The sequence below is a fragment of the Synchiropus splendidus genome, chromosome 5, assembly GCF_027744825.2.
Source record: "Synchiropus splendidus isolate RoL2022-P1 chromosome 5, RoL_Sspl_1.0, whole genome shotgun sequence".
Classification (NCBI taxonomy): domain Eukaryota; kingdom Metazoa; phylum Chordata; class Actinopteri; order Syngnathiformes; family Callionymidae; genus Synchiropus; species Synchiropus splendidus.
The window spans coordinates 26,950,304-26,977,091 of NC_071338.1; the positions used below are offsets into that span (position 1 = coordinate 26,950,304).

The window sequence follows — 26,788 nt, forward strand, 5'->3', positions numbered from 1 at the left end:
CGAGGGGGTTTCCTCTCCTTTTTTATCTCTGCTCTCACTCGGTGACCCCTGCTCCCCTTGTTTCTTGCCGTCTGACCTACCCCCCCCTTCTCCGCACACACACCTTCCAAACACACACAAACACACAGCCTGCTTGCAAAACCCCTCTCCTCTTGTATTCGCCGTCGCAATAAAACACACTTTTTATTCTATATTTTGAAGAAAAAAAAAGGTTGAAGATTCGTTTTTAGCCTCTGAACATCTCCAGCAAATAACTGAGATTAACAAAAGACAATTAAATAACTTTAATTAATAAGTGTTACTGATTTAAATTAGAGTTTCAATAAGAAGGAGAAGTTGCGAGCTGATTCCTTATTCAGCGTTAAACGACGGGTTCAGAGTGTAATAATTTGGATCCCAATGAAACAGTGGTTCGTTTCATTTCACCAAGGTCAAAGGGATTTGATCGGAATCAGACCCTGTGTTCCGAGTAGATGGATGGAGTGGAGTGAGAAAGTCAGCGACAGCAGGTCCGGGTCTGGCTGGAGCTCCTCCGAGTGGTCACCGGGTCGCAGCTCGGACTCCCGGGCTGCTCCTGGTTCTACTCATCGGCTCCTGTCATGAAGGAGCTCCGGTTTTTTTTCTCCCCCCCAACACACACACACACACACACACTCTCACACACACGCATCGCTTCCCTCTTCCACGCACACACACACATCTATTGATTTGTAAGCGACTTCGCATCGAGAAGAAACGAGGAGAAGTGAAAATATATCTTTTGGATGAAAAAAGTAGGGAAGGTGAAAAGTGTAGCTCCAGGAACTACAGACGAGGCGGAGGGATCGCGTCGGAGCACCGCCACACAAAACGCGATCAAACCGGAGACTGTTCGGGTTTAAGACTTCGGAGTGAGTCTGTGGATGTTGCCCGTGTCAAAAGTGCCCAAAACAGGCGAACCACGGCTGATTCTCCGGTCGCCGGGCGGACAGGGAGCCAGCAGGCTGGACTTGGAGCTACTTTCCGGGCTGCGCTCCTGCGGAGCTGCCGCTGTCCTTCGGCGGCTCCACGCATTCTTCCTAACCACGTATTCTTGAAAAAACCCACTCGTCGACCACCGTAAACCACCCAAACGTCCACCTTTGCCACCGAAAACAAGGCACTCGCTCTGAAAAGCGTGTTTTTAACCACGGTTTACTGCTGGAAGAGGATCGCTGAGTGTTTTTTCTCCCCTCTTATCGTCCATTCATGAAGAGGAGCGGACGGACGCTGGTGTAAACACAGGTAACCGTTCGGGGATGAAAACACCAGCGAATAAAGCAAACAACCTGCATGAAAATAGAAACTTGTGCTGGCTATTCTGTCGAAATGTAGCAGCTCCGCTACACCGCGAGTGGGACCAGAGCAAGAGGGATCCGCGTCTGCCCACGACAAGAATAGGATCGTGGAAAGAAGAGCCAACAAAAAAGAGTTGAAACTTACAATTTCTCGCTGGTCGCTTAGTGATCCTCGCTTTTTAATCCACTGGTGAAATGGTCTGGCTAAAGATCCCATCAAGGCAAGTCTCCGGGTTTGGTTTTTTTGCGCTCAGGGTGGCAAAAGACGGATCATTGTTGTTGCGGAGAGTAAAGAGACCAAGTCGCTATTAGTTGGTTAAAGGCGATATCAAAAATAATTTGGATGCAAAGCAGGCGGCGAGTCTTGTGTTAGCGGCAGCGAGGAAGAGGTGAAAGTGAGATCTGGTGATTGAAAAGAAAAAAGTCTTTGGATCTTTATTCCTGCTAATTAGTTTCCTGCAAAAAAATGGCTGTGATTAATTCAGTGCGCATGTGCTTCATTACACAGGCACGAAGGGAAGGGCTAATTAGCCGCCTTCTGGATCAATAAGATTCAGCAAAGGAGCGAGCTGGCGAGAGAGAGGGAGGGAGGGAGGACAGCCGGGGAGGGAGGGATGGATAGATAGATACAAGTAGTCGGGGAAAAAAGAGGAAAGTAATGATCAGGAATTGGAAAATATGGAATTAAGAGCGGCGGAAAGTAAGAGTTGGATGAGACCGAGCGAGCGGCGCGCGGCGGCGCACGGCGCCTCGCCACTTTCCTCCTCTTTTTAAGACGTTTTCTCGGTCTTTTTGGGCACTTTTTAGCGACACATTTGCACCCGCTCGAGTCAGAGATCTTTTTTTTTATTCGGTCGTTTATCTACTCGCTCGTCGGGGGTCGGAGAGACGCGCGGACACCGAGCGAACTTGAAACTCGTAGTGACTTGTAATTGACGAGTCATGGCGAATTCAGGGAGCGGTGTAGTTTATATGTATTTATCGCGCGCGTCTTCCTGGATGGCGTTTGAGTGAAAGTAAATAAAACACACGCTTGACGAGCTTCGAAGTGTTTTTTTTTTAAGTAATATTTGCCGTGCAAATATCATACATGTGCAGAAGCGTAAGGTCAACTTCGACACCGACAAAATGTGTGAATTCTAATAAAAGAAAATACACCATATGTATTGTTACTCCTTCATATAATGTATAATACGATCGCCGGTTTCCTCTTAGGATCTTGTGAAGTACATGACAGATATATCATTTTATTGAAGACGTGATGTTGATAAGTGGTTTAAAAAACTTCACTAAAGGCATGTAAAGCTACATTAAAAACAATTATTCAACTTTACAGAACTCGCGCTGGACATGACATCACGCCTAATACCATCAACTGTTCTGTGTATATTTGGGATTACAAACCACTGCTGCAGCATCAAATCATGTTTTAAGGAGAAATACATATAATAATAAAACAGATACAAAAAAAATAATGTAATATTTTAAACAGCACATTTAATCACCAGGTGTATCTGTTGAGTTGCAGACAAACAAGTGAGCAAAGTATTCATGTAGTACACAATAATTTAAACATGGATGTAGAGCTGGATTCCGATCTCGCTCTCAGCTGATCAGTACCACTGTTAAGTGGATTTTTAATCGATCGTGGATCAGTCAGTCTTCCCTCATCATCAATGACCTCTGGAACCGAGTGGTTTCCTGTTTCAAAAAAAATACATCCAGCTTTAAGTCCCTGCGAGCTCTTTGTAATGATAATTCTTATTGTTGGATCTCAGAGGGAAATTGACAAGTCCCTCACTCGCTGCCTCGTGCTAACAGCCCACCAGGTCGCGGAGTACAACAACACGCAGCTTCCACTGATCCATGTGTTTATTGAAACAATATAGATTTGATGCTGTGCGCGGATCACGCAGTGATACAGACGTGTTTGGTGAGTTACTGGGCGCATGTTGTGAATGACGGCACAACTCATACGTCTTTTTTAATTGCTTTTGAATGTATGCAGACTTTTTGTTTATGTAATAAAGGCGCATGATATTTGGCAGAGGCCTAACCAGCGTAAACAGCAGACGCGCAGCGTTTCCACACACACCGTGGCGCGTAAAAGACAACTCATCACGGTGAAACCTACACGGTCAAGACCCGGGTCTCCTCTTCCTCCTCCTCTCGTGCTCAAATCCGCGATGTAGCTCTAATATTTCCACTCCACAAGCCGAGGCAGGCACTGATACCTGTTTTGAAGCATCGTGGCATCTGCTCTCCAGCATGTCTTCCATCCACACCGCATTTTTGCACAGTGAGGAGACAGACTCCAGGAATCTGGAGGATTTGCGACATGTCTGAAGAAGCGATTGTAAAAAATGAACAGGTTGAAAATGGCGTGCGAAGGGAGAGATCATAAAAAAAGGTTGTATTTAGAAGCTTCTGAGTTTGGGGATGAACGCAAGAGGCCTGATTGACATGAGGGCAGCGTGGGCTGCTGCGTGGACTAGAATGTGGGGTTCATCATATAAAAAAAAGAAAGATCCCATTGATGCTTTTTGGGGTCCGTGCATCTGTGGTAAAAGGGTGGTGGTGGTGGGGGGGATCTTTTGTGTGACCAGCCTTCAATGCGTCTCTCCGTGGGGAGGATAACTGTCCACGTGCCAGCCTCAATAGGCGCACATCCACGAGTGGCATCGCCAATTCGACACAACCTGTGGCTATGACAGGCCCGTGGTCGTGACAAAGAGAAGCAGAGCAGCTTATAATGCGACTTAGACGTGTCACATACAAAGACCATGGCTGCGTTTTCACAAAAGAGGCCACATCCTCGTAATCGCACTTGAACTCTGCGCGCGTGATTTTACGCACAACTTTCACGCAGATGTCCACTTATTTCCATGTCTTCAAATCTGAGCTTAAGGAGTGTGGAAGTGCGGAGCAGAAACGATGATTCGGGGAGACAATCTGGCAGCAAGAAAAGTCGTTCATGAAGACAAGACGAGTGTTTAAACGTGAGTGATATCAGTGTGTAAGATTCTCATGTGGCTGCGACGGAGGGGCGTGTGGGATCGCGTGCGCCAGGAGTCTGAGCAACGCGTAAAACAGCCAGAATAAAATATGCAAACAAAGTGTTAATAAATGACACATTTGTCAATTAGCTTCCAGCTCACGATAAAAACTGATACGTGATATCAGGATATGATATTGGCAGATGATTCAGAATGAACATTGACGGTTAATGAATAACTTTTGTCTCAGACTGAAGGATGTACGTTCACTATTAAAAGGAAACAATCATTATTTCAGTGTGAGTACAGGGTTAGGGTTAGGTATGAAGAAGTAAATTAAAAATAATAATAACAATCCAAATAAGTGATTCATCATATCGCTAATATGATTATTAACGCTTGAGTACAGTGAAACTCTTTTTGATAAGATATTGTGATTTTAAACTTCGTGAGTCAGATTCATTGAATGTAATATCAATAATAATATTAATATTAATAAAAAGTGAACAGTGAACGAGGCTGAAATGTGTGTAATGCATAAAAAATGAATCTTGGTCATTATTTACATGAAAGGGAAAAAAAGCCATTTTTAAAATGGACACTTTCATTGTATTGTTTTTAAAAGTATTTATATATATATATTCACGAATGAATGGAGTGAGCGCGCGTGCGTGTGCGCGCCTCACGCCAATGTGTGTGCGCGTGTATGAGTGTGTTTGCGCGCGTGTCGTGTGTGCGTAAGCGAGAGACAGAGAGAGAGAGAGGCTGGTGTCTCCGGGTGCTGGGGGCAGCGCCAGGTGCGATGGGAGCGCCCTCTTATGTCCAGCTGGACCGCAGGGACCGGAGTGCGCACCATGCGCCTGCGGAGCTGCGCATTTCTGTTCCACACCGGCGTGACTGCGACTGCGATCATGTTTGAGCATCTTCAAAAATCAAAGAGTCTTCCAGAGTTCTATAAACGGGTCTGGTTTTTCAGGCCACTTAATTCGAGTTTGGCCTTAAATTAGCGCATTTAATTCCTCAGATTCTAATAATGACGGACGCCGTGAGCTCTTGATTAAGTTATCTATTTTTTCATTTACGTTTTTCTTCATTATAACTTTTTTTTGGGGGGGCGGACGTCATGTAAATTTAATTAATAAAAATATATGTTTGCGTTTATAAACACATCGCGATCGGATTTAATGGCCACATCTCTACGTCTTAGTCACATGTTTATTTGCTTTTACACAGTCACATGACCTGTTTTTGTCTTTGTACAGTGGTGTGTCTATAAGTCTTGTTTCCCCGTCATCCTGTGTCATGCCCCATGTTATTTTCTACATTTGGACTGAAGTTAGATTCTAAAACATCTTGCTTGAGTGTTGATGTCAATATTATATAGTTATTGAGCATTACATTTAAATAAAATAAAAAATAATAACTGCTGTCTTGATGCTTATTGTTTGCGATTCAGCTGATTTGAGGTGTTTTGTCTTATATTTTTGTAATAATTCTAAATAAATGCATGACACCAAACTCCGTCTTTTTGTTTTCCACGCAGGATTATTTGAGGGCTGACAGGATATTCTTTGCAGTTTGAGGTGGGGAGAGAAAAAAAATCTGTTTGACTGCTGGTGTTTGGATTTGGGAGTTTGGGGATGAAATAAATGACAAGTGGCCGTCTGGTCAGTCTGGCCTCATTTACATGAGAAACAAGCAGACATATCAATGTATTTGTCCTGCCACTACTACCTTATTAATGACCCTTATGCATTATTCATTGACAGTTTGGACGCTTGGATTTTGGAGGAAAAAAAAGATCACACAAATATAGACAGATAATCTCCGCGGAGTTTAAATCCAACTGAATTTTAATATATTCTACACCACTGCACGCCCTTATCACAGAGGAATCGAGAACATTTTAAATCTGTACATATTTACGATACACAAATCGCTGTCTGTTATGACCTTAAACGCACATTTTTCTACATAAAATAATGAAATTGTGTATGACTGAGAGTAGAATAAACACTTTTTAAACGATATATATTTTTATTCAAATTGAAAAAAGACGAGCGAGACGCGCAGGAGACACGCATATTGGCGTCCTGAAAGCTTCTGAGAATTTAAATGGAACTAACATTGTCCGGCGTTTTGAATATCCGCGACTGTAAAAATGTTCCTAAAATGTTTTAGAAATGCAGTCGTCACGTGAGAAGCAGCGATCAGGCCCGTCATAAACACGCCAGGCCGGAGTGGATGTTGAATATTGTACTCACACGCGCGCGCGCGCACACACACACACTCACACGGACACGCAGAAACAGGCGCTTCCTTGAGACGGGGGATCCCAAAATCAGAGCCATATGAGCCCCTCTGAGACAAACAGCAACACTGGCTGCTGGTAAATCGACCCAAACACAACATATCACACATCCTCACACACCACATGCAGTTGGTGAATATGAGTTGAAATCAGGCTGATTTTGCCTCGCGTCAAGAGGAGCCGCCCCCCCACCACCACCTCGCCCAAAACAACACGACGGAATGAAAGATGACAGGTGGAGGTGACGCGGAAGACGAATACAGCTCCAGGATGATCGCTAGGGGTCAAATCCACATCCATCCTGCGCTGGTGCGTCGATGTAAATACAGTGTGTACAACACTCACACGCACGCAAAACTGGTTCCAATATTCTGCTGAGGGCTGAGTCCAACATGAACGACTGGTCGTTCATTTAATCTTGTTTATTATCATTAACATAGTCACCTTTATAACCACACATCAGTAGTAATAACAATGCTATCATGTGATCTCGGCCTTGTGGCTGTGGTGTGAGGTTTGCCATTGTATCTTGAGGGACCCTTGCTTACAGAGGCAACAGTGAAAGGAAAAGCTACATTTTTGGTCTGTTATCAGAGGTCAACTGAGTGACATTTTCTTTATGCAGGATATTTGAGTGCTATCCAGGTTGCAGTACATGACGTGCGGGAGCCTAGTGGGGTCAGTAGAGAGCACTTTGTCAGTCACAGAAGAAGAAGACTGGTTATCTGGTTGTAAAATCAGCAAAATCTACACACGTATTTTGGGAATGGAAAACAACACTGCTCCGTTTCACATGACCTGCCGATCGACACCAAACCTGAATACAATAAGAAACAATTCTCAGGTAGATGAAGGATTTAAACGGAACAAAAGAGAGGTACGAAGCCTCTTTCTCTCTGCATCTCACACGGCTATATGTTATATGTGCCGTCACATTACTCGCACTCTAACAGCCTTCACTTGCTAGGTTCATAGGCAACAAAGCGAATACAGGCGGCGGGGATCATCAGAGATTTCATGGAATTTAACAAGTCACATCACACACTTCCCTTTCCAGAATGCAAAGGCAGCAGCGCCGAGGAAGCACACATCATCTGAAGCGCTCAACCCTCCAGAGCCTCTGGACAACCAGAGACGGAATTTCAGATGTTTAAAGCAACTGAGGAGGAATTATGGCTGCTTAACCCCTTTCAGCTTGACTAAATTACGTCGACTTGGCAGGTGAGCCCACCCGGATCTGCTGTGGGTGGTGGGTTGGGAGGGTCACACAGCACCTCCTGCTCATCAAACTGGTTTAACCCTCTAAACCGAAGCCAGTCCCTGTTGCTGTCCTTAAGCGTACCTGGAAACCAATAAATCTATATGTGAGCTGTTCCTTTCCACAGGCGTTAGTTTAATGTGGTATTTACGTGAGCATGACACGCTGGACGTGACCCCCCAGGACCACCGCTCACCCCTCAGACAGCCATTTGACAGGTGCTGTTACAGGAAATGAATCTTAAAGTGCCACACTCACTAGACTTACATACGGAACTGGAAATCCGGTCCCTCATTTAACCCTCTAACCACCGAACCATTGCGTAAATGACAGAAAATAACCTTTTAATCTGAAGCTTTTATTGGTTCTATTAAAAAAAGAAATAAAATAATTCCAGTTTCTATTTATATTGTCCTTTAACAACTAATACAAAATAAAAACACAATGATGAGTGATCCCAAACAAACAGCAAACATCCAAGTGTCAAGCACGACATGTTCGGCATTTTATCTTTGCTGAGAGGCTTATGTAACTCTGCAGGCATGTGCCAGTGTTTTGGACAGTCCTCTGTTACCAGAGAGTGGCTGAATTATCTAGATCATTTTCGCAGAGATTTGAATGTCAAACCTGTCGCGGTGACCGCAACAACACGGGTGAACAGCAGCTCCTTCCAAACATTTTCCAGGGCTGTTCAGTCCAACATGAGTTTATCTTGTTTGAATCCCGTCCAGTAACACAACAAATGAACCATGTTGATCTATTCAGGAGAAACTGGAAAATAACTCATTATTATTACTAATAACAGTGACCATACTTTAAAGCGTCCATAACATTCATAAGCAGGGGTTGAATAAACAGATGAGTTAAAAATCAGTATTGGAAATGGAATGCATGGAGGTCCTGTCCATCAGCTTGACACCAGATGCTAAAGAGTCCATGCATGGAGAGCTAGATATGGCCGAGCTTCAGCTTCCTTTTGATAGTCCATTTGGAACATCATATTGCATTGTCAATGATGCAGTAATCTGTTGTACTACCAGTAATGCTAAGAGACACAGGAAGCACAAAGAGTCCTCACTTTACTTTACACTGTAAAACATCTACTACTTCATCACTGTGAATTGAATCTTACAAATAAACCTGACGCCACTGCACAGCAAAGTAGTAAAAATATTCAAAACATAAAAAACGAATTAATAACTAAGTAACTAATAAATTAATAGAGGATGCTACACACACACACATAAACATATATGCAATTTATTTTTTAACCATGTGATAGTACTAAACAGTACTGTGTGTGTGTGTACCTGTGTCATGTCCTTGCATCGCTTGTGAGGACCGTATGCATTTGTGAAGACCTTTAGCTGGTTCCAAACAGGTTAAGGCTCATATTTGAGAATTAAACCTTAAAATTACTTAGTCATTCTAATGGAATTGGAGTTTGGTTTAGGTCCTGGTTGCGGTTAGCCACTACTGTTTTGGCTGGTTAGGTTTAGGGGGAGAGGCTGGGGAAAGCATGACAGTTAATGAAACGTCCCCACAAACGTGTGACCGCGTCCTCACTTGTGGGGACGAATCCTTGACAAAACACTATCCTTGTGAAGACATTATGTCAACGTGGAGCCCTTTTGGCTGGACCCCACAATTCCAAGTCTCAAGTTGAGGATGATGGCATCAAAAATAACTGGGTCATTATTATTAGATTTAAATTTGGAGTCCTGGTAAAGGTTAGCCATTTGTTCAGGGGGAGAGGCTGGGGAAAGGGTAATGTCAATGAGAGGTCCTCACAAAGATAGAAGTACAAATGTGTGTGCTATTCCTGCTGCGCTTTCACGAAGGCAGAAAAGCGAGGATCTGGCCTGGCTGTTGATTTATCAGTGGAGCTTATGTATTTATTTATGGAGAATGAAACATGGCAGAGGACACAATCTGCCTTTTTCCATCTGTGTTCAGCAGCACACGCTCAAATGTGAGTGGCATCGCGTTCACCACAGAAATTAGCAATCGTTCGGCACACCACTTCTAATTCAGTCAAATACGCGGTTCCCGAATAATCCGCAATGACGCGCCTCCCGTCACGCACAAATGGCACGAGCAAACCCGACAAAATAGGTTACTGTTGTTTATGTTGGCAGAAAGACATCAACAAGAAAAAAAAGTGTCTTTGATTTCTGAAAGGTCATACCCTCCCCTGTGGTCAGATGACAGACAGTGATGTGATCTTCTCGCTCGTGGCCCAGGGGATGAAATGTGGGCACTGCATCAGAGACACACTTTAATTCACTTTATGACAACTCTAAAAATCACGGGGAATAGCCAACCTGGCGTCTGACGGATCCTGAAGACACAAGAAAGGAATCGTGATGATCTCGTGCCTGAATGTGCTCCAGTGTTTGACCTATTTTGCAGCGGAGGAACTGTTCAGAATCTTTCCCCTCTTGTAAACTGTTCACAGAGCATTCTTGACCCTCACCACCACAGAGGCAGCGTTGTGTTGCAAAAAGTCAAGCCAGTAGCGCCGGAAGGTAGGACCAAAAACTCCAACCTCTGTTTCTTGCATGGAGTTTCTCTTACTTTTTTTTTTTTTTAACACGTGTGCATATGGTTATTTGACTACCATGAGTTTTGCTGGCTAAACTGACCACAAACATACCTTTTATTGAGCTGATAAGATCTGTCTGGAAGGTAGTTCACCCTCATGTTGCCAGGATTTGATACAGCATGAGAGCCCAAAACACAGACACGTGATTCAAACGTTACATGAGCTTCTCACTGAGGCTGCAACACTACACGGATCCAGCTCCACATATGATGGTTTCTGCTCTGTTAGAAGTTGGAATTAGTTGAATTGACAAGTTTGAAGACGGAGAAAAAAACATTTTGTTTTTTCAAAAATATCTTTGCAAGATAATATTGCAAGATAATTTCCGGCTCTATTTTGAAGCGATAAGTTATCAGCTTCACCCCTGGAGTTCCACTGACACCTTTCCAGGAAGTGGATTCAGCATCCATATAACAATGCAAACAATGGACGTATGCTGAGTCTTTAACGCTATAAGAAGCTAAGTGAATATTCAATTTAATGCAGATGGACTGGAACAAACTAGAGCTAGAAAGACTACACATCCCTGCGTGAAGCTGTTTTGCTGTCAGAGTACCACTTCCTGTGAATGTTCATGCATTCATTTATATCCACGGTGTGGTCGCCAGGGGCGGAGTGTATCCCAGCGACCCCAGACGTGTCACTAGTCTGTATGAAAGCACACATATAAAGACATAACCAGTTGCACACGCTCCTAAACAACCATCAAATAATGTGTTTGGGTGGAAAATGGTGTCCAAAAGAAGCCCACACATTGCATAATAAACATGATATACCAGCAGGAACATTTGACTGCCATAAATTGTTGTTATTGTTGAAGTTTCCATTTAACTGTAATAGGCAAAATAATCATCAGGTGACAAGACGTTTGAATGAATTTGATTAAAACGGGTTGATTGGACGCAATTTCGCCGATCGCCGACTAAATTAAATGCATTTTCTCTGATAAACATTCATCCGTCGTCACGCTGTGCGGAAAAACAGCCTCAGTAAAGAAACACTTTACTTGTTTAGAGATTCACAAAGTATGCTGTGGGTTTTCTTTCATTTATTTTTTTTTTAAATGACATTGAACAAAAGTATTAAATGCAAAACAGACTGGTTCCTCCATCAACGCTGCAGTGTTGTGAAGGAGACTCTCCCATTTGCGATTCCGACTCCACGCCCAGAAACAAGTGTATATTGTGGCACGACTCAAACTACCTTTTTGACTCATGCATTTCCAACATCCACATGAAATATTAAACATATAATAAGAATGATAACCTGTGTTTTGTCTTCTTTTTTTTATCTTGTGTTTTTGATTATGTGGAAATACATTTCCTCAGGAAGGACGAGGGGGAGCAGAGGAAACTAGATTTAATATATTCTGTTTAGAATTGTAAATGTATTGCACAGGCCACGCTGTCAAATTACATATATCTTTCATGTATGAAATCATGCATGTCTTTTTTTCTCCCTGAAAGGGGGAGAACTGGCACAAAGGGAGCAACCCCTGCTGCAGAGTAACGGTGCATAGTGCAAGCAACATAAAAAATAAGGTCTAGCTTTGGAGCCCAGGGCGAGGAGCGCGGCTCCATCAGAGCGCAGGCTGGGGCGGGTGGGGAGGGGGCAGAAGCAGACTGAAGCCCCTTTTACTCTCCACTTCTGCTATTATTGCTGACCGATTGTGATGCAGCTGACCAGATGATTTCCTAACAAGCGCCACCACAACAATGTGGCCTTTTCACTCTTTCTATATTTCTCCTGACTGTAAATAATACGAGGGAAAAGAGCGTCTTATTTATCTTCACCAGGTGATGCGACTTCTCAAAATGACTTTGAACTCCCAGTAACAGCTCACGATCGGCGAATCTTGTTTAGCATTGACCGTTCTTTTTTTTTTTTAATCACAAGACGGTGACACAATTTGAGGCTTTCAACTTTAATTAGAGAGACTTTCATCTTTGATAAGGACCAGAGAAATCTGCTCTGTATAATAGAGGTGGGACGGTCTGTCAGACAGGAACAAAGACTTGTCTCTACATCGGCGCAGATGTATCACGGCTTATATGAGAACAAATACAGGCTTTCAGGTGGGCTACTCCCCCCAACAAGACCAAACCTGATTTATCAGGACGTAGATAACCCAGGATTAGGTTTTAAATCTCAATAATAGATGGAACAAGCATAGTTATCATGCAGAAAATAAGATACACTCAGGGTCACTTTCAACACAGCATTCACATCAATGGAACTTGTAATAACACTAGTAAAAGTATTTTAATTCTGTGTCCCCAAGCGGCCAACACTGAGAACAAAAACAGCCGACGGTGTAAATAATCATTCAGCATGAAGATTCAATGGAGAAAGTTCACATTCACTGTGAAGTGCTTTCAACTCTCAACTACTCAGTTAAGCAAGGGACAATATTTCCTCACTAAAATGCGTCACGCAGCCATTAATAGCTCAATACGAACAAAGGCACTTTTCAGATCAATATCCATGGCATGAAAAACATACTTAATAGTCGGACTAAAAAGTTCATTAGTAAAATCAATGACCCTTCGATCCACCCACAGTTTGTTGTCACGGCTCTTGGTTCAGCACGCGAGTTAGTGGAGGTAAACAAAAGTCCATCATTGAAATATGTTCTATACAAAAGCCTCTCAGTGATTCGGATGAGTGTATGAAATAACTTTATACAGTGCATGTCCCTGTGACATGGGCGAGAAGATGTTTCTTCTTTCCTAAGCATTTTGAAGAGAAAAACGAGAGTTACATAGGGAAATGATATTCGGTCCTGAACATTACACCACATCCAGAACTATGAAAGACGAGTGCTGTGAGTGAGTGACTGCTGAATCAGATCACATTAAAGGCCTGGCGGAAAAATAGGGTCAATTTCTCAAGCTTGAAATGAAACCAAAACTCTTAACACCACCAAAGACGAGATGGTCCCGGAACCCTTGGCTTTGTTTGCTAAAACATTGACAGCTAAACCATAGCCCATTCACTACACATGAACCGCGGCTCCAGCTGTGTTTTGAACTGCGTTTTAGCTTGTGATCGATTCTTCACACCCCTGGTTTAAGTCGCTTCTCCCTGTGACCACATGTTACTCTGCAGATGAAAATGATTTTTAACTTTCATTTGACCGTGGAAGCTTTTAAAATGGTGCCCCGGGCTCTAAGAAGAGCAACCGGACACGCCTGCATCTTAACAAAGATGGCCGCCACATCTTCTTTCTCCCTCTGTATTAGAAAAAAAGCAATTTCTAATGCGAGTATCAGAAACACTAGAGGTAAGTGTGGATGTCATTTTGCGGCCAAACAAATTGTTCACTGGCAACATGGCAGTGAATAAGTCTGAACATACTGATATTAATTCTCCTTGCCTCCAGCGTACATGACAGAAATGCTGACCCCTCACAAGCCAGTAAGGACCCTCAGAACCTCAGATGGCTCCTTACAGGTTTTGCCAAAGTCAAAACTTGAATCTAAAGGCGACAGAGGCTTCTCCCTCAGAGCTTCTCACTCTGGAGCAGCCTGCCAGAGGAGATCCTAAGCACAACAGGCACCTCCATCTTTACTCTTAAAAACACTCTTAAAAAATAATTCTTAGAGACTTGCATTTACATTATGTACATGTTTATACATGTGCATATGCAGACATTAATGAAAGGCGTGGCAGAAATAATAATAATGATAACAATAACAGTATTATTATGAGCATTATTATTATGATCATTATTCTACTACTACTACTAATAATAATAAAAATAATAGTCATGATGATGATGATTATTATTGTTATTATTATTCCCTTTCGTTTCACATGATGCAAAATAAGACGTGTTGAAAAAGGGGCATAAGTCCTACCTGATGAAGTTTCAGTTTGCGTTCCCACCACACAGAAGTTTCTTCAGAAGTGTCCGTTGAAAGTCGGCGGGGAAAAGTCTGGCGTCCTCCAGGTCACAGTGGGGTCGTCACAGAGATGATGAAAAGCCAGCAGAGACGGCCAGTTTGTCTTTGTTGAATATAAAGCTATTGATCCGGTGCCTGGGCACCTTGAGAAGATTTGGTGAGATATTCCCAGAATTCCAGGTACTTCCAGGGTTTTCCAAAGCTATACAAATTTGGGATTTAGGGACTCCCAAGTCACGAAAGACTGAATCAGGATGACACCATCACCTGCAACGGAAAGAGAAGGCGTCAAAAAAAAAAAATGTACACACAATAACCCACTCCAGCAACCCAGCAAGAGAATGCCTCATTTCGGTGTTGCGCCTCGGAAGTCAGAGCGGGTAATAAAAATCTTTCAGGAACAGCAAACTAATGCGGTATGACTTCTATCAAGAAGCAAAATTATGAATCTATTTTTAGCAGCTGGGAAATAATATCCATTTATTTGTACGCCCGCCATGGCAGGTCAGGCTCTCGTGATTTCGCAATTTTATTTAACAGCAAAGGGGCTTTACTGAGTAATGTCTGTGTTCACACATCTAGGAAACTTTTAAAACGAAAACAATTTCCAGAGAAACTTAATTTTCTCGGAACCAGAACAAGACGCGCTTCTCCAACAGCATATATAATTGACTATTCTGCAAGGGAGCCTTGCGTATGTGACAACAAAGTCTCATCGACGGCACGTATTTATTCAGCTGTCAATGAAGAAATACATTCAAACACAGACTTTAAATAACACACGGATCCCGGCTGGTGAAGTAAATATGCTTGTGCAATGTTTCAATATCTCTGAAGCAGCAAAGATTTGGTTTGGGAATAGAAGCAAGAAAGAGTCGGCTTGTGATAACTGAATAGCTCTTTTGAAGCCGCATCCACCGAGAGTATTTTTACCTCTGGAGTAAAAGCACATGTTTAATTGTTCCCAAGAGTTCTTATTGCAGAGCTGATAAGGAGCTCAGGGAGCAAACATTTAAAACAGCAGCAAAAATAGCGGGTCCCCAGTTCAATGGCCACATGTGGAAGACGCGACGAGGGAGCCACGACAGTACGGCGGAGCAGACGTGGGGTTGGATTGTCACCATTATCATCACGCCACTAAATAATTGCTGAGCTTAACACCACAGAGGAAAAGTTTGGCGTCTAGAGCTTCGATCAAGGACACGACTTCCACTTCCAAGTTCACTGATCAACCCAGTGAGCTCGTGGAAGTCTACGGCTTAATTGCTTTGCGGAACCTTTAAGTGGAATCCAGTCAAATTACTCAAGACAGCAAGTCTCAGTTAAATTATAATCCTACTGAGGTACATTTCTTTTTAAGGTAAATTGGAATGGAGGCTTAAGATGAACGCAGCTGCAGGAAACCGCTTTCAGAGGAATGAAAAAGTTGCAGGGTGATTTGTAGAGGGAAGTTAGAGTGGTTGGCATTTTTAATGGTTTTATATTCCGGTGGAAAACGCAAACATCTCTCTCAAACAGCGATCACACAAAAAGATGTGCTCACTTGATATGCAGTGTGTTGCAATGCCAACTGGCTGTGTAGGTTCTGCTATAGGGTTCAATTATAGACAGCGGACACATAGTCCGGCAAGTCCCAACCCCACCAGAGGACCATTCACTTCTTTCGGGGGTTATTTGTGTCCCAATTTTTGGATTTTGTCCCTTCTTTTGTTCTTCTGTCGTCATCCCTCTGTCTTCCAATTCCATTCCTTTCCCTTCTTCCATCTCCCAATTCCTTTCCTTTCTTGTTGTGCCTTCTTGTTCAGGTGGGTGGAGGTACCAATTGGGGTTTCATCTTCTCTCACTTTGACCTTATTGTTTCAGGCAGATTTAGAGTGGAGATGTCCCACGACTTAGGGAAGACAGTGTCGAGTCTGGGGGACTTAGGCTCGTCCGTGAGGTAAGTATGTCGAAGGTGTGTTTTGAGGGTGATAAACGTTCAAAATTTTATCAATGACTTTCGGTGTCTTTTTTCAGGTGGTGTTGCCAGAGGTAAGTATTTCTTTGTACAGGTGGTAAGTATTTGTTCTTTTTGTTCCTATTGTAAATAAAGAATTTTAACCTTTTTGTGTCTGTGTTATTTCTTTTTGCTTGATTTTAATATTCCTTTCTGAAGTTTAGGGTTCGACTTTGTAGGGTTAACTTATAGGGTTACTAAAAAATGATGAAGACCACAGGTGGTCGAAACTCCGCAATCGGCCCTTTATCTTCGAATTAAAACAGAACAGAACAGAGCTCAATAGCCTAAAATGGTCTACTTTTTTGAAAGCCAAGTGAGGCTCCTGTGAGATATATATGGTACAGCGACAGCTCCACCCAGCTTGCATCCATCCATCACGCGGATGTTGCAGACACCTTACCCAAAGCAAGCAGCAGCAGGGAGAATGAACGACCCGACAGTACGTCACACAGGGCTTCACAGGGATTCCCAAACTTCTTTACACTTAAAAAAGATGACAAGCATGCCAGTTTTATTTTTACTCATTCAGACATTCAAGGACACGGATGGGAAATGAGTCCGTATTTCCGACTGGCTTCATTTAACCAAACCTTGTTTGACCTGTGACCTGGGCTTTAAAACCACTTAGGGGTCATTTCAGCCAATCTATTGCAGTAACACACCTGGAGCACGACACACTTCTGTCAATGGCTTCCTATTCACTCTTTGACCAGCAGGTACACTGGGCGGTCAGTTCCCGCTAATTTGTCGTCTCTCTCTCGTCCTAGGCCACGACTTCCCTGTTTGTCGGCGCGACCTGTGGGAGTATATGAGCCGGATCAATAGCCCACCCACAGCAGAGCCGCAGGCCATCCCTGACCCGGGCTATTGATCAGGCCCGGCACAGCTGCCAATAACAATGTGTTGGGTATGACACCAAGCTAAGATGGGAGCCGAGGACGGGGGATTGTGAATTGCCAGTGGCAGCCCCACAGCACACCGAAGATAAAAGTCAATTCCACTTAACCAAATCACTGACAACTAAATAGTTAGCTCTCCGAAGAATGCGGAGTGTCTCTGGTGGCAACAGCTGGACAGCTTTGGGGATTTCCGATCCCCAGACCCGCGTCGAGGAGCACACAGGAGCAACAGTGTGGCAAAGTGAGGCCTTTATTCCACGACCTCTGGCAGGTTTATCTCTTAATCTGCACAACGTAGCGTTGCGGTCATCGATACATTAGCGGAACTCTACGCCTCCTCCCATTGACATCATCATCGCGGCGGGCGCTTTGATGTTGGAACATTTTCGGAATTCACTGGTTAATAGATATATTGAATCAAATTGAAATCTCTGAGTGTGTGATTCACAAAGTGCTTTTCTTGGTTCAAAACAACAGTGCCGCCAGATTCTTGAGGACTTGTAGAAGAAGATCATTTCATTTTGAACAGCCTTTCCTAACAACCGCAGCGGGGCCACGTCCACAGATCTAGCAGTCTACTGCAGCCTCAGACCTCTGTTCGATCCACCCTGCTCCCAGTCATTACCAGTCCATATTAACATAGTTTACATGTCACGTTACTGGGCCTTGGCCGTGGGAATGTGATTCTGTGACCACTGCCTCCTTGTACGTTCAGCACCTATCTATGGCTCCATATCTCTCCCAGTAATTGCTGAGTGACAGAAAGGCAATACTGACCACTTCATTACAGGACAGCCAGACTGACTGGACACTGGCCTTTGGCTCCAGGTTACTCTGGCCAGACTGACCTTATCTGCCCAGGTCGCTTGGGGTCAGTCTCGCGGAATTTGAAAGCATCTTCCTGGAAAAGGTTGCTCTGAATAAGCAGCCTTCAGTTAACGCTGGACAAAATAGCAGAGAGAATCAGAAGCTGTTGTAAAGTCCCTCCACCAGGCCAAATATTAATCTGTCCAGATGAGAAACTCAGCAGAACATGTCTGAACATATGCGAAAATAGTCTTGGTTTTATTACATTTGGCAACTAAAATTGAATATTGGCATTTAATGTTGTGTGTGAAATAATAAAATAGCAATGTTGCATCCTGCAGATCACTACAGAATCAGCTTTTGTTTATACTTTTAAATCATATTCGAAATGATTCAGAACCTTCGACCTCAGCATCAGTGTGATTTTCTCAATCTCAACGCAGTTTATTCTTATTTGTTAGTGTCATTAACAATATGATTTACTCTTTATAAAAACACTAAGCTGCAATAACAAGTTTCACAAATACCTTCTGTCGGTGAGATTTTGGGGTTGAGTTGTATCAGTGGTTTTAAAAAAATCAGGTTCACCGCAGTTCTACACCCCACCATGAGCCTCGATCGCACTGGAGGTGAAACATTTAGCCTCACAGAAACAAGACTCAGCAGCTTGCTCTCAGCGAGCAGCATGTGGCTAACCGGACTGGGCATCTACATGGCTCCACCACCAGTCCTCGGTATGCATTTGCTTCAAGTTCTTGTTTCATTTGGGTTTGAAGCACGTGCCGTAACTTCCAGACAACGAGATGACATTTTTGGTGTCATGGTCTGAACCCTGCAATAATATATAATATATAGTAATACATGGATTTAGCATCACGCTACCAATATATTGAGCCTTGCCACGTCAAACCGATGAAATCACAGGTGTTTTATTTTCCTTAAAGTGCTCAAAATGTGCTGTTTCCACCCGTGTGTCCATTGTCAGCGGTTTAATGTCAATAAAAGATGTGAGGAGTTCATCAAGTGCAGAACATTGCCCAGTTTGTTTCATGAGTCAGTCTCCATGCTGGAGTGTGTTCAAAATTAGTTCAGAAGATCCTCATGCGTTTTTAAGCCAGGTGCACCACTGACCTTTCTACGGTGCAGACAGCACCACTGCACCCGCGGCTTATAGACCAGTGCAGCTTATGTAAGAACAAGATCTATTTTCCTTCTTAAATTTAGTGGATGCGGCTAATATTGCAGTGCGCTCTATAGTCCAGAAATTACAGTGTTAAACTGGTGTTTTTGATCAACTGCCCTCATGAACATGTTTCCAAACTCATCTATGATACATTCAAGTGACGTAAATAAGACACAATGGTTATAAAGCCTTACAGGTAGCGAGACAAGGGGGAAAACAGGAAATAACAGATACTCAAAATTTCATTTTTTTCCAGGTGTTCTCCTAGGCTGACTCTTCGTCTTTCCGCATGTCCTTCAGTCTCCTTCACCTTGACCCATCATCCAACCTGGTGCCACCAAATTATGAGTGGTGCAACCGTAGCTAGCAATGAGTTGAGGTTAAAAAGCATCAGTTTAAAAGCAGTTACAACTGATCATTTTCTTCATGCTATCCTACTCTACTGTACTAATTTAAGGCAATATTTTAACGAAATAATCCATCTACTACAGAGATGGGTAATTAAATGGGCCACATTAGAAACTGTAACTGCTGTGAGGGGCCACCATCAAAAGAAAAGCCAGCGATGACTACAAAACATGATGGAAAAATATCCAAAATATATACTTGGACAAGGACAAAATGAACTAAAGAAGACGAAATGCATGTAAGCATATTAAGAAGTTTAAACATGCCATGAAACCTACTGAAATATTTCATTTTATATAGATTTAATTTGAATATGAATAAACTATTGACCAGATAAAAAAAGGCAATATATTTAGAACTATATTTTCAGTATTCCTTCAATGTATTTTGAGGAACAAGAAAAACACAAAATGGCCAATGAGAAGAAAAAAAAATGTAGTCAACAAGAACATGCTATATTTGCTATTATACGGCCCCCGGGCCGCACTTTGCCCAGGTCTGATCTACGATAATCATAAACTATAGCATTTTTTCCCCTTTCTTTGTTAAAAAAATGGAGGACTCTCCACTACACTACAGCAAATTTGGACTTGACAACTTTTACCTTTGATGCAGTATCCTTGTTTGTCTGCAAAAGAATGTGCATTGGGGTGTGTGTGTGCGTGTGTGTGTGTGGGTGCAAAACTCTTTATGTACATACTAAAGCATCCCCAACGCTCCTTAGATCTCATCTCCCGACAGCTGCTTGGCACCGCTCATATGAAATCACAATAATGGCAGATGAGCTCTCGCACTACACAGACAATCTGTTTGAAAGCGCACTTTATTACACTTTGTTCCCTTTAATAAAAAAAAAAAAAAAAGTCAAATAAAGTATGCGGGAAAAATAACCGGGTTTTAAAAAATCCCAGATAAACGGAAATGATTGCATCTTTAAATAATAAATGATCTCCTGCCTCTAACAGGCGGGAAAGTAACGGAAAATAATTGAAGACAACAATGTCCTATAAGTGCAGGGCTCCGGCAGTGCTGATTCAGTTTCCCTCATAACTTCAAACGCTCCGTCATAAAGTATGGATCATCTCCAAAAGAGAAATTATGCACCTGTTTACAGTTTTCCTCTCATTAAGGCGACGGGATTCTGTCTTCCTTTGTTAGAGACGATTTCTGTTTGGCAAACTTCTCCAGAAAACCATGCTGGCAAATTAGGCGGGCAACGCAAAACGAAACAAACAAAAACATTCTAATGTGATCCGTGGTGGGGAATAAATATTTCACAATTTGTCTAAATTTGACAACAAAGACGGACCAACAGCAAATCAACCAAACAGCTCAGCGAACAACAATGTTCGGAGGCCTACATTCATTTACAAAACATGGGAGCTCATAGCATGTTACAACAGTCTGTCTCACATTGGGTTTTTGAAGTTTTAAGTCAGTTGGTGACTTTTCGTCGACAAAATAAGTCACAGCGAAATCATCCCACGGATTGGTGGAGTGTCCCGCATCCGCACATCTTGTTTCTACAGAACATGGTGCTTCATCTGTGGCTTGTCAGTTGCTGGTCATCACGTCATACAACTTACAATGGACAGCACCAAGGACCGTGACAGAGGCCAACACTGGTCAGTGATACATTTCATGTGCTCCATAGTCACTACTGCGATACATAATCCGACAATGCTTCCACCAAATGACATATTTTAGGTTGACTGAAGTGACCACTTCAGAGCATACCAACGAAAAGTATATTGCACAAACCAACATTTTTAGGAACTTTTTGTAAAATGCATATATTGTATTCATTTCAGTTCATAAATCAATGTACATCCTTCCACACGCTCAAACAGAGATTGAAATAGTGATTCATGCGTTTACAATGAAATGAAAGTCATTAGAAAAAAAAGAAACTGTGATAGGAAAAACAGGGAGATTCCAAAAGTGAGGCTACTCAATCCAGACTTTGATGGTCAACTCCACAACATTGTTGGTGGGGACAGTTCAAAAACAATGATGCTCACAGCACAAGGAATGAAGAGGAGTGTAAACACCTTAAACTGAATCCATGGTCATGTGAGCAACGTGAACATTTGAGCTCAAACCAATAGTCCAATAGTGTTGTAGTTGAAACCACTTAACCCGAGACCGAGTAGAAACCAAGTCCAGTGGAAGGGGCCGGACTGACACCAAGACCAAGACCGATTAAAAAACGGAATCCAGAAGCACAAGTTCACAAACGTATTTCTTACTGCAAAAAAGCATGGCGGTCATCTTTTCAAAATAAATATACAGAACAAACTGTGGGTTTGTTCTGTCTATTGTATTCAGTTTTGTCCGTGTCACCTCACTGGTCTGAGAGTAGAGTCGGGCTCTGGCCCACGCAGTCTTGAAGTTGGACTCTGTATGCTCTGGATTCAGTCTTGGGATAGGTGGTCTTGACAATAACACTGGCATCCAGTGCTACCCTTCTCGTTCTTTCTGCATTTCCCATCAGGTGCTAGCCCAACGTGACAGCCTCCTCTACATTGGCTCGGTCGATCATCTTCATATCATCATGTACGGGATCCATGAACTCGAGGTTCACCTCTCTTCTCCTCACCACAAGTCCAAACTATCTGCGCCCCTGACTTTGTCTCCAAAGCTCTCCACATGAGCTGTCCCTCTGATATATTCACGTCTGATCCAGCCGCTTCTCATCCGACCCCGTGACTATGACTCTAAAATGATCTGACCTTTCAACCATACTCATTCGGCACAGCTGCATCGATGGTTCCTATAAATAAAGGTTGCTATCAGGCAACAGAGATTAAGTGCCATGTGTAGATAACATGTAAACACACAATATTGACTACAATAACACCACTGCACTTCTGAGCTTCAGTGAGTGGTACCTTTCATATCTCTTCATTGCCCCTCTGTAAGGCAGATCTACATCACGCCACGTCTCCTGGTGGGTTTAAGCAGCGAGCGCATTATCAATCACAGCTCATAATAAACCATCTGACCGTGAACCTCAAGCCCAGCTGATTTTACGACACGATACAGAACAATTAGAGTCGAGAAACAACCACTCCTTCAAGCGAATTCATGGGATTTCATGATGGGACCTTGTGGGGAAGATTATATGGACAGAGTTGTTTAAGTCCACAGGTGTGAAAGCATCCAGGAATACGGTGAGATGACCTTTGAATTTTGTTGCCATGTTTGAAAGTTAATAAAGCAGTCCATTACACTGACGTTCCTTCAACACCATAACACCATTCCAGGACGTGGTAGTATCACAGGCTGTTGCTCCTTGTGAGGACAACTCTTTCCTTTGTGTGCATGTCTTTGGGGATGTAGAGGACGAGGACTCATGTTTTTATTCCCTGCATTTCACGCTCACAGTTTCAGATGCCTCAAATTTGCCACTGAAATCAGATGGTGGTTTGCTCTTACCAACAAAAGTAGGAGAACAATCTTAAAATATCTCTTTAATAAGGAAGCAAAGCGGCTACAAAGGGAAACCAGTCTGATTTGGATGAAGTGACAAGTCAAAATTGTCACCTGCCACAGAAGAACATTGTCACATGTTTCAATATCTGACAAACTGCAGAAACTAAAACTGTAACAAGTCAAGTGATCTCACCTCATCGGTTGATTTCTTTTCATCTGAGGCAAACAAAAGCATTTTGGAACACAACCACTTAGGTCAGGTCGACAGTAAAATTCACTTCCCAGTCATCAAACCGGTAGCCACCACCCTCCTGCTCCAAAACACTGCTTAGCGGTATAAGTTACAGCCCAGCTCTGCAGGGACTTATTTTTATAACCTCTATTATTTTCTATCATAAATATTCAAACGCAGATCTTAAAGCCCGAGCTTAGTGAGGAGAATAGCCAAAAACAACATGCCGCTTTTCAGCTTCCCCCAGCCCTCGCTCTTCTATAGAAAATCATTAAGAAGATGAATGCAGAAATCGGGGCGAATGCTGAGACGAGACGGAAAGACCCGGCAAAAATAATATACTCATATGAAAGACTCAGGATGAAATATTTGGTCAAGAAGATTCTGCTGTTTTGTTCTTTATTTGTTTGAGCATTTTGACTTGTTTTGCATTTCCCCCTTTGGGATGTGAATTAATATTTCCAGCTTGAATATTAATCCTGATTCGGAAGTGGATTAGTTTGCCATTGTCCCCTTCATGCTGAGCCCTAAATAAAGGCGCCGACATGGAGAGGAAATCTATACCTTTCTGCCCGGCAAACAAAGACCTCTGCACCCGTAGATAACACAGACCCCCCTGTAATTCTACAAACATGCTAGATCTTCCCTTCTATTTATTCCCTATCAGTAATGCATTTCCCCTTTCCTTGTTTTTCGCTTATTTGTCATCGCTTCCTCTCAGAAAAAAGAAAAAAATGTGGAAAAAAAACTTGGCCATGGTAGATTTGCAAGGCAATTGTGCCCTTAAACTGTGTCTCTTCCTCTGCTTATACCATGAGTTTATCAAAGAATACAATGGGGTTGTGCTTCCACCATTATTCTCCAGGCAAGAACAGTAATTTAAATGCACCAGTACTACTGAGACGGCTGTCCCACTGTGGAACAGAGAACGATGAAAATGCGTTACGAAAAACACACTGCATTACTTTGTTGACCTTTCCTGTTCCCATAGTTTACAAACAGCTGTGAAGCTCATTCCTCTGGGCTCTTTGTACATCAGAGAGAACGAGTGATGGAGGCACACCACACTCAAATGGAGGACTTCTTCAAAACTAGCTGCACAAACACAGCAGACACATTTGTGTTTCCTCTGCCGCCAAAGCGGTTAAATGAGAGGAACTACACAATCACAAAAATCTCTTGCCTACTTGGGCACACAAAACATCAGCTGAGGACAAATAAGGACTTGCTTTCTTTTAGTTAGGATCGTGTGAAAAGTCCAGTCATTAAAATTGGTGGAGTTAACAGGAGGCAGCACCACAACAACAAGAAGGGCATCGGTTCTTCAGCCTGACTTGTCTTTGCTGCTGTTCTGCTCTCTCCACGGCTTTAACTGGCCACTATGGTTTACGGTTCATATTTTCTGCCGGTGTCAATGACCTGGTCTTGGTGTCCCTCATCTCTTGCCCATAAGTAGCTGGGATACTTAGCATCCAGTGACTCTAGAAAGAGGAAAAAAATTAACAAAAATGCATGTATTTATTCAATACCATAGTGGTCATAAACTATGAATTGCTTTACGAGGCGTGCATGAACATCCATGTAAGCAGAAATATTTCATGATCGTGATCACACAGAAGGCATGGGACTGACCCAATATCTTTCTAACTTGAGTCCTTTCACTCAAGCACGGGCTCAAGTTGACAGAAAGAACAACAGATTCTGACTCCCAAGGTGTCAGAATAGTGACAATTGTTAAAAGGAAAACAGAGGTTGGGGTTTGGGGTCCTTTCCCTCTGTATATCCTTACTGTCAGTAAGGAGGAGAGCAGCAAGTTGCATCTTAGCTAAAGTGGTAGTGAGAGCTCCTTGCCCTCCATGTCCCAACCCCTTCACTTGGAATGGGAGGGGTCAGCTTTGACTCCATTGAGAGACCTGTGCATCAACATGCGATGATGCACATGCGAAGGTTAGACTGGTTACTATTAGGCGAGTTGTTTGTTGTTGTATTGGGCAACTTTCTCTGAGAATCGCGGAACGATTGTAGCATTAGCCGCTAAGCTATCAGGCCCTACACGACACATGATGTCAGTTTCTCAGACTCGCTACCAGCGTGCTGGAAGACTCAGGACAAGAAGACAAAAACACTAACCAGGATGGGTGACAGTGGCACGAATGAGCAGGACAGATGATGCCTACGGTAGATTCATGGAGTGAAGACTCTGCTCAGCCTGCTCTTGCTTTTTAATGTCAATAAAATGTTAAAACACTCTGCTTTCCTTGGTTTTCCTTAGAGATGCTTTATAATACAGTCATTTTGAAAAACAATGCTTAAAAAATGAGAATAATCGATTTCTATGTTGTGTTTTTTTTTATGTGATATCACCCAGACACTTTGGGAGTGAGAGTGGGTCGGATTGAGCCTAAAAAAATAAATCCCAGTGACTGTTTTTAATACTGATTCATGTTGACATGTCACGACGTGCATGTTAATGCAGAAAAACAGGTATTAAGAACAGCCAATGGTGTTGGGTAGAAAAGAAAGACGCGACTGTCAGTTGAGGGAAGAAAAATGACGGATTTCACGCCAGGGAAACGTCCAGACCCGGTCGAGCCGATGGGACCGGGCAGCCATCGTGATGCCATTACAGTGTTAACCAATCCATTGGTGTCTGTGCGTCTGGGTGGGTAGACACTCACAGTCTGGAAGGGGTTAATGGGAAATCAATGAGAGGGACGTGCTTATGAGCAAGACATGGTGGAAGAGGGACGAGGAGAGTCGCGTCGAGAGAGATGGAGGGGCGGAGAGGGAGCATTGTTCCCAGTGATAGGAGCAGACTTCCCAGATGTTATCTGTCATTCAAGGCAGCGCTCTGGTGACCAGATGTTTAGGCTCAATATGGCAGTGTGGGTACGGACCCGGCAGCAGGATCAATACAGGTCAAGTTCACGGCTGCTCAAGCTTTCCAATCTTCCTCAACAGCAAGAAAAGTACCACCAAGACATGGAGGGGGGGAGTGGGGGTCACGTGACCGGGCTATTTTGGCAATATTTGCTTCACAGGTGTCCATTACACGAGGCTGATTTGAAAGGAAAGGTAAAATAAATATAACAAAAATGAGCCAAGGCAGTTATTTTAAAGGCCCGAGGGCATTTGGGGAGGCAGGTGGGGGGATTGTTAAGGGGGGGGGTGGACTAAAAGCGGATCCCAGAGCAGAGAAGCTCTTTGTAGTTTAAGCAAAGTGAGCTAGCCAGAGGCCCGTGCTCTCACCTCTTACTCACACACGCTGTTTGGGGAAATTAGTGCGTCGCTCCATAATTAATCAAGTAAATGTTGAGCTGCTGCGATTTGGATTACATTAACATATAATCAATAATGTATTAATCAAAAACATATAAACACCTCTGCATAATCACAGACTTAACTAAGGGCATTTCCCGCTGCGTGGAAAGTTT

At 43.0% G+C, this 26,788-nt stretch overlaps 1 protein-coding gene across 5 annotated transcripts in view; it reads right to left on the minus strand.

Annotated features, from left to right (window-relative positions):
* Window positions 1-26,788, minus strand: part of zfhx3b (zinc finger homeobox 3b) — a 309,986-nt gene that overhangs the window by 110,080 nt on the left and 173,118 nt on the right. For 3 of the 5 annotated variants that reach the window (XM_053864694.1, XM_053864695.1, XM_053864697.1), the window contains one exon: window positions 14,347-14,658. The gene's annotated coding sequence lies outside the window, so the exon portion shown is untranslated. Of the gene's footprint in view, window positions 1-1,461; window positions 2,075-14,346; window positions 14,659-26,788 lie in introns of those variants that run through there. The other 2 variants (XM_053864699.1, XM_053864693.1) reach the window with 2 other exon arrangements.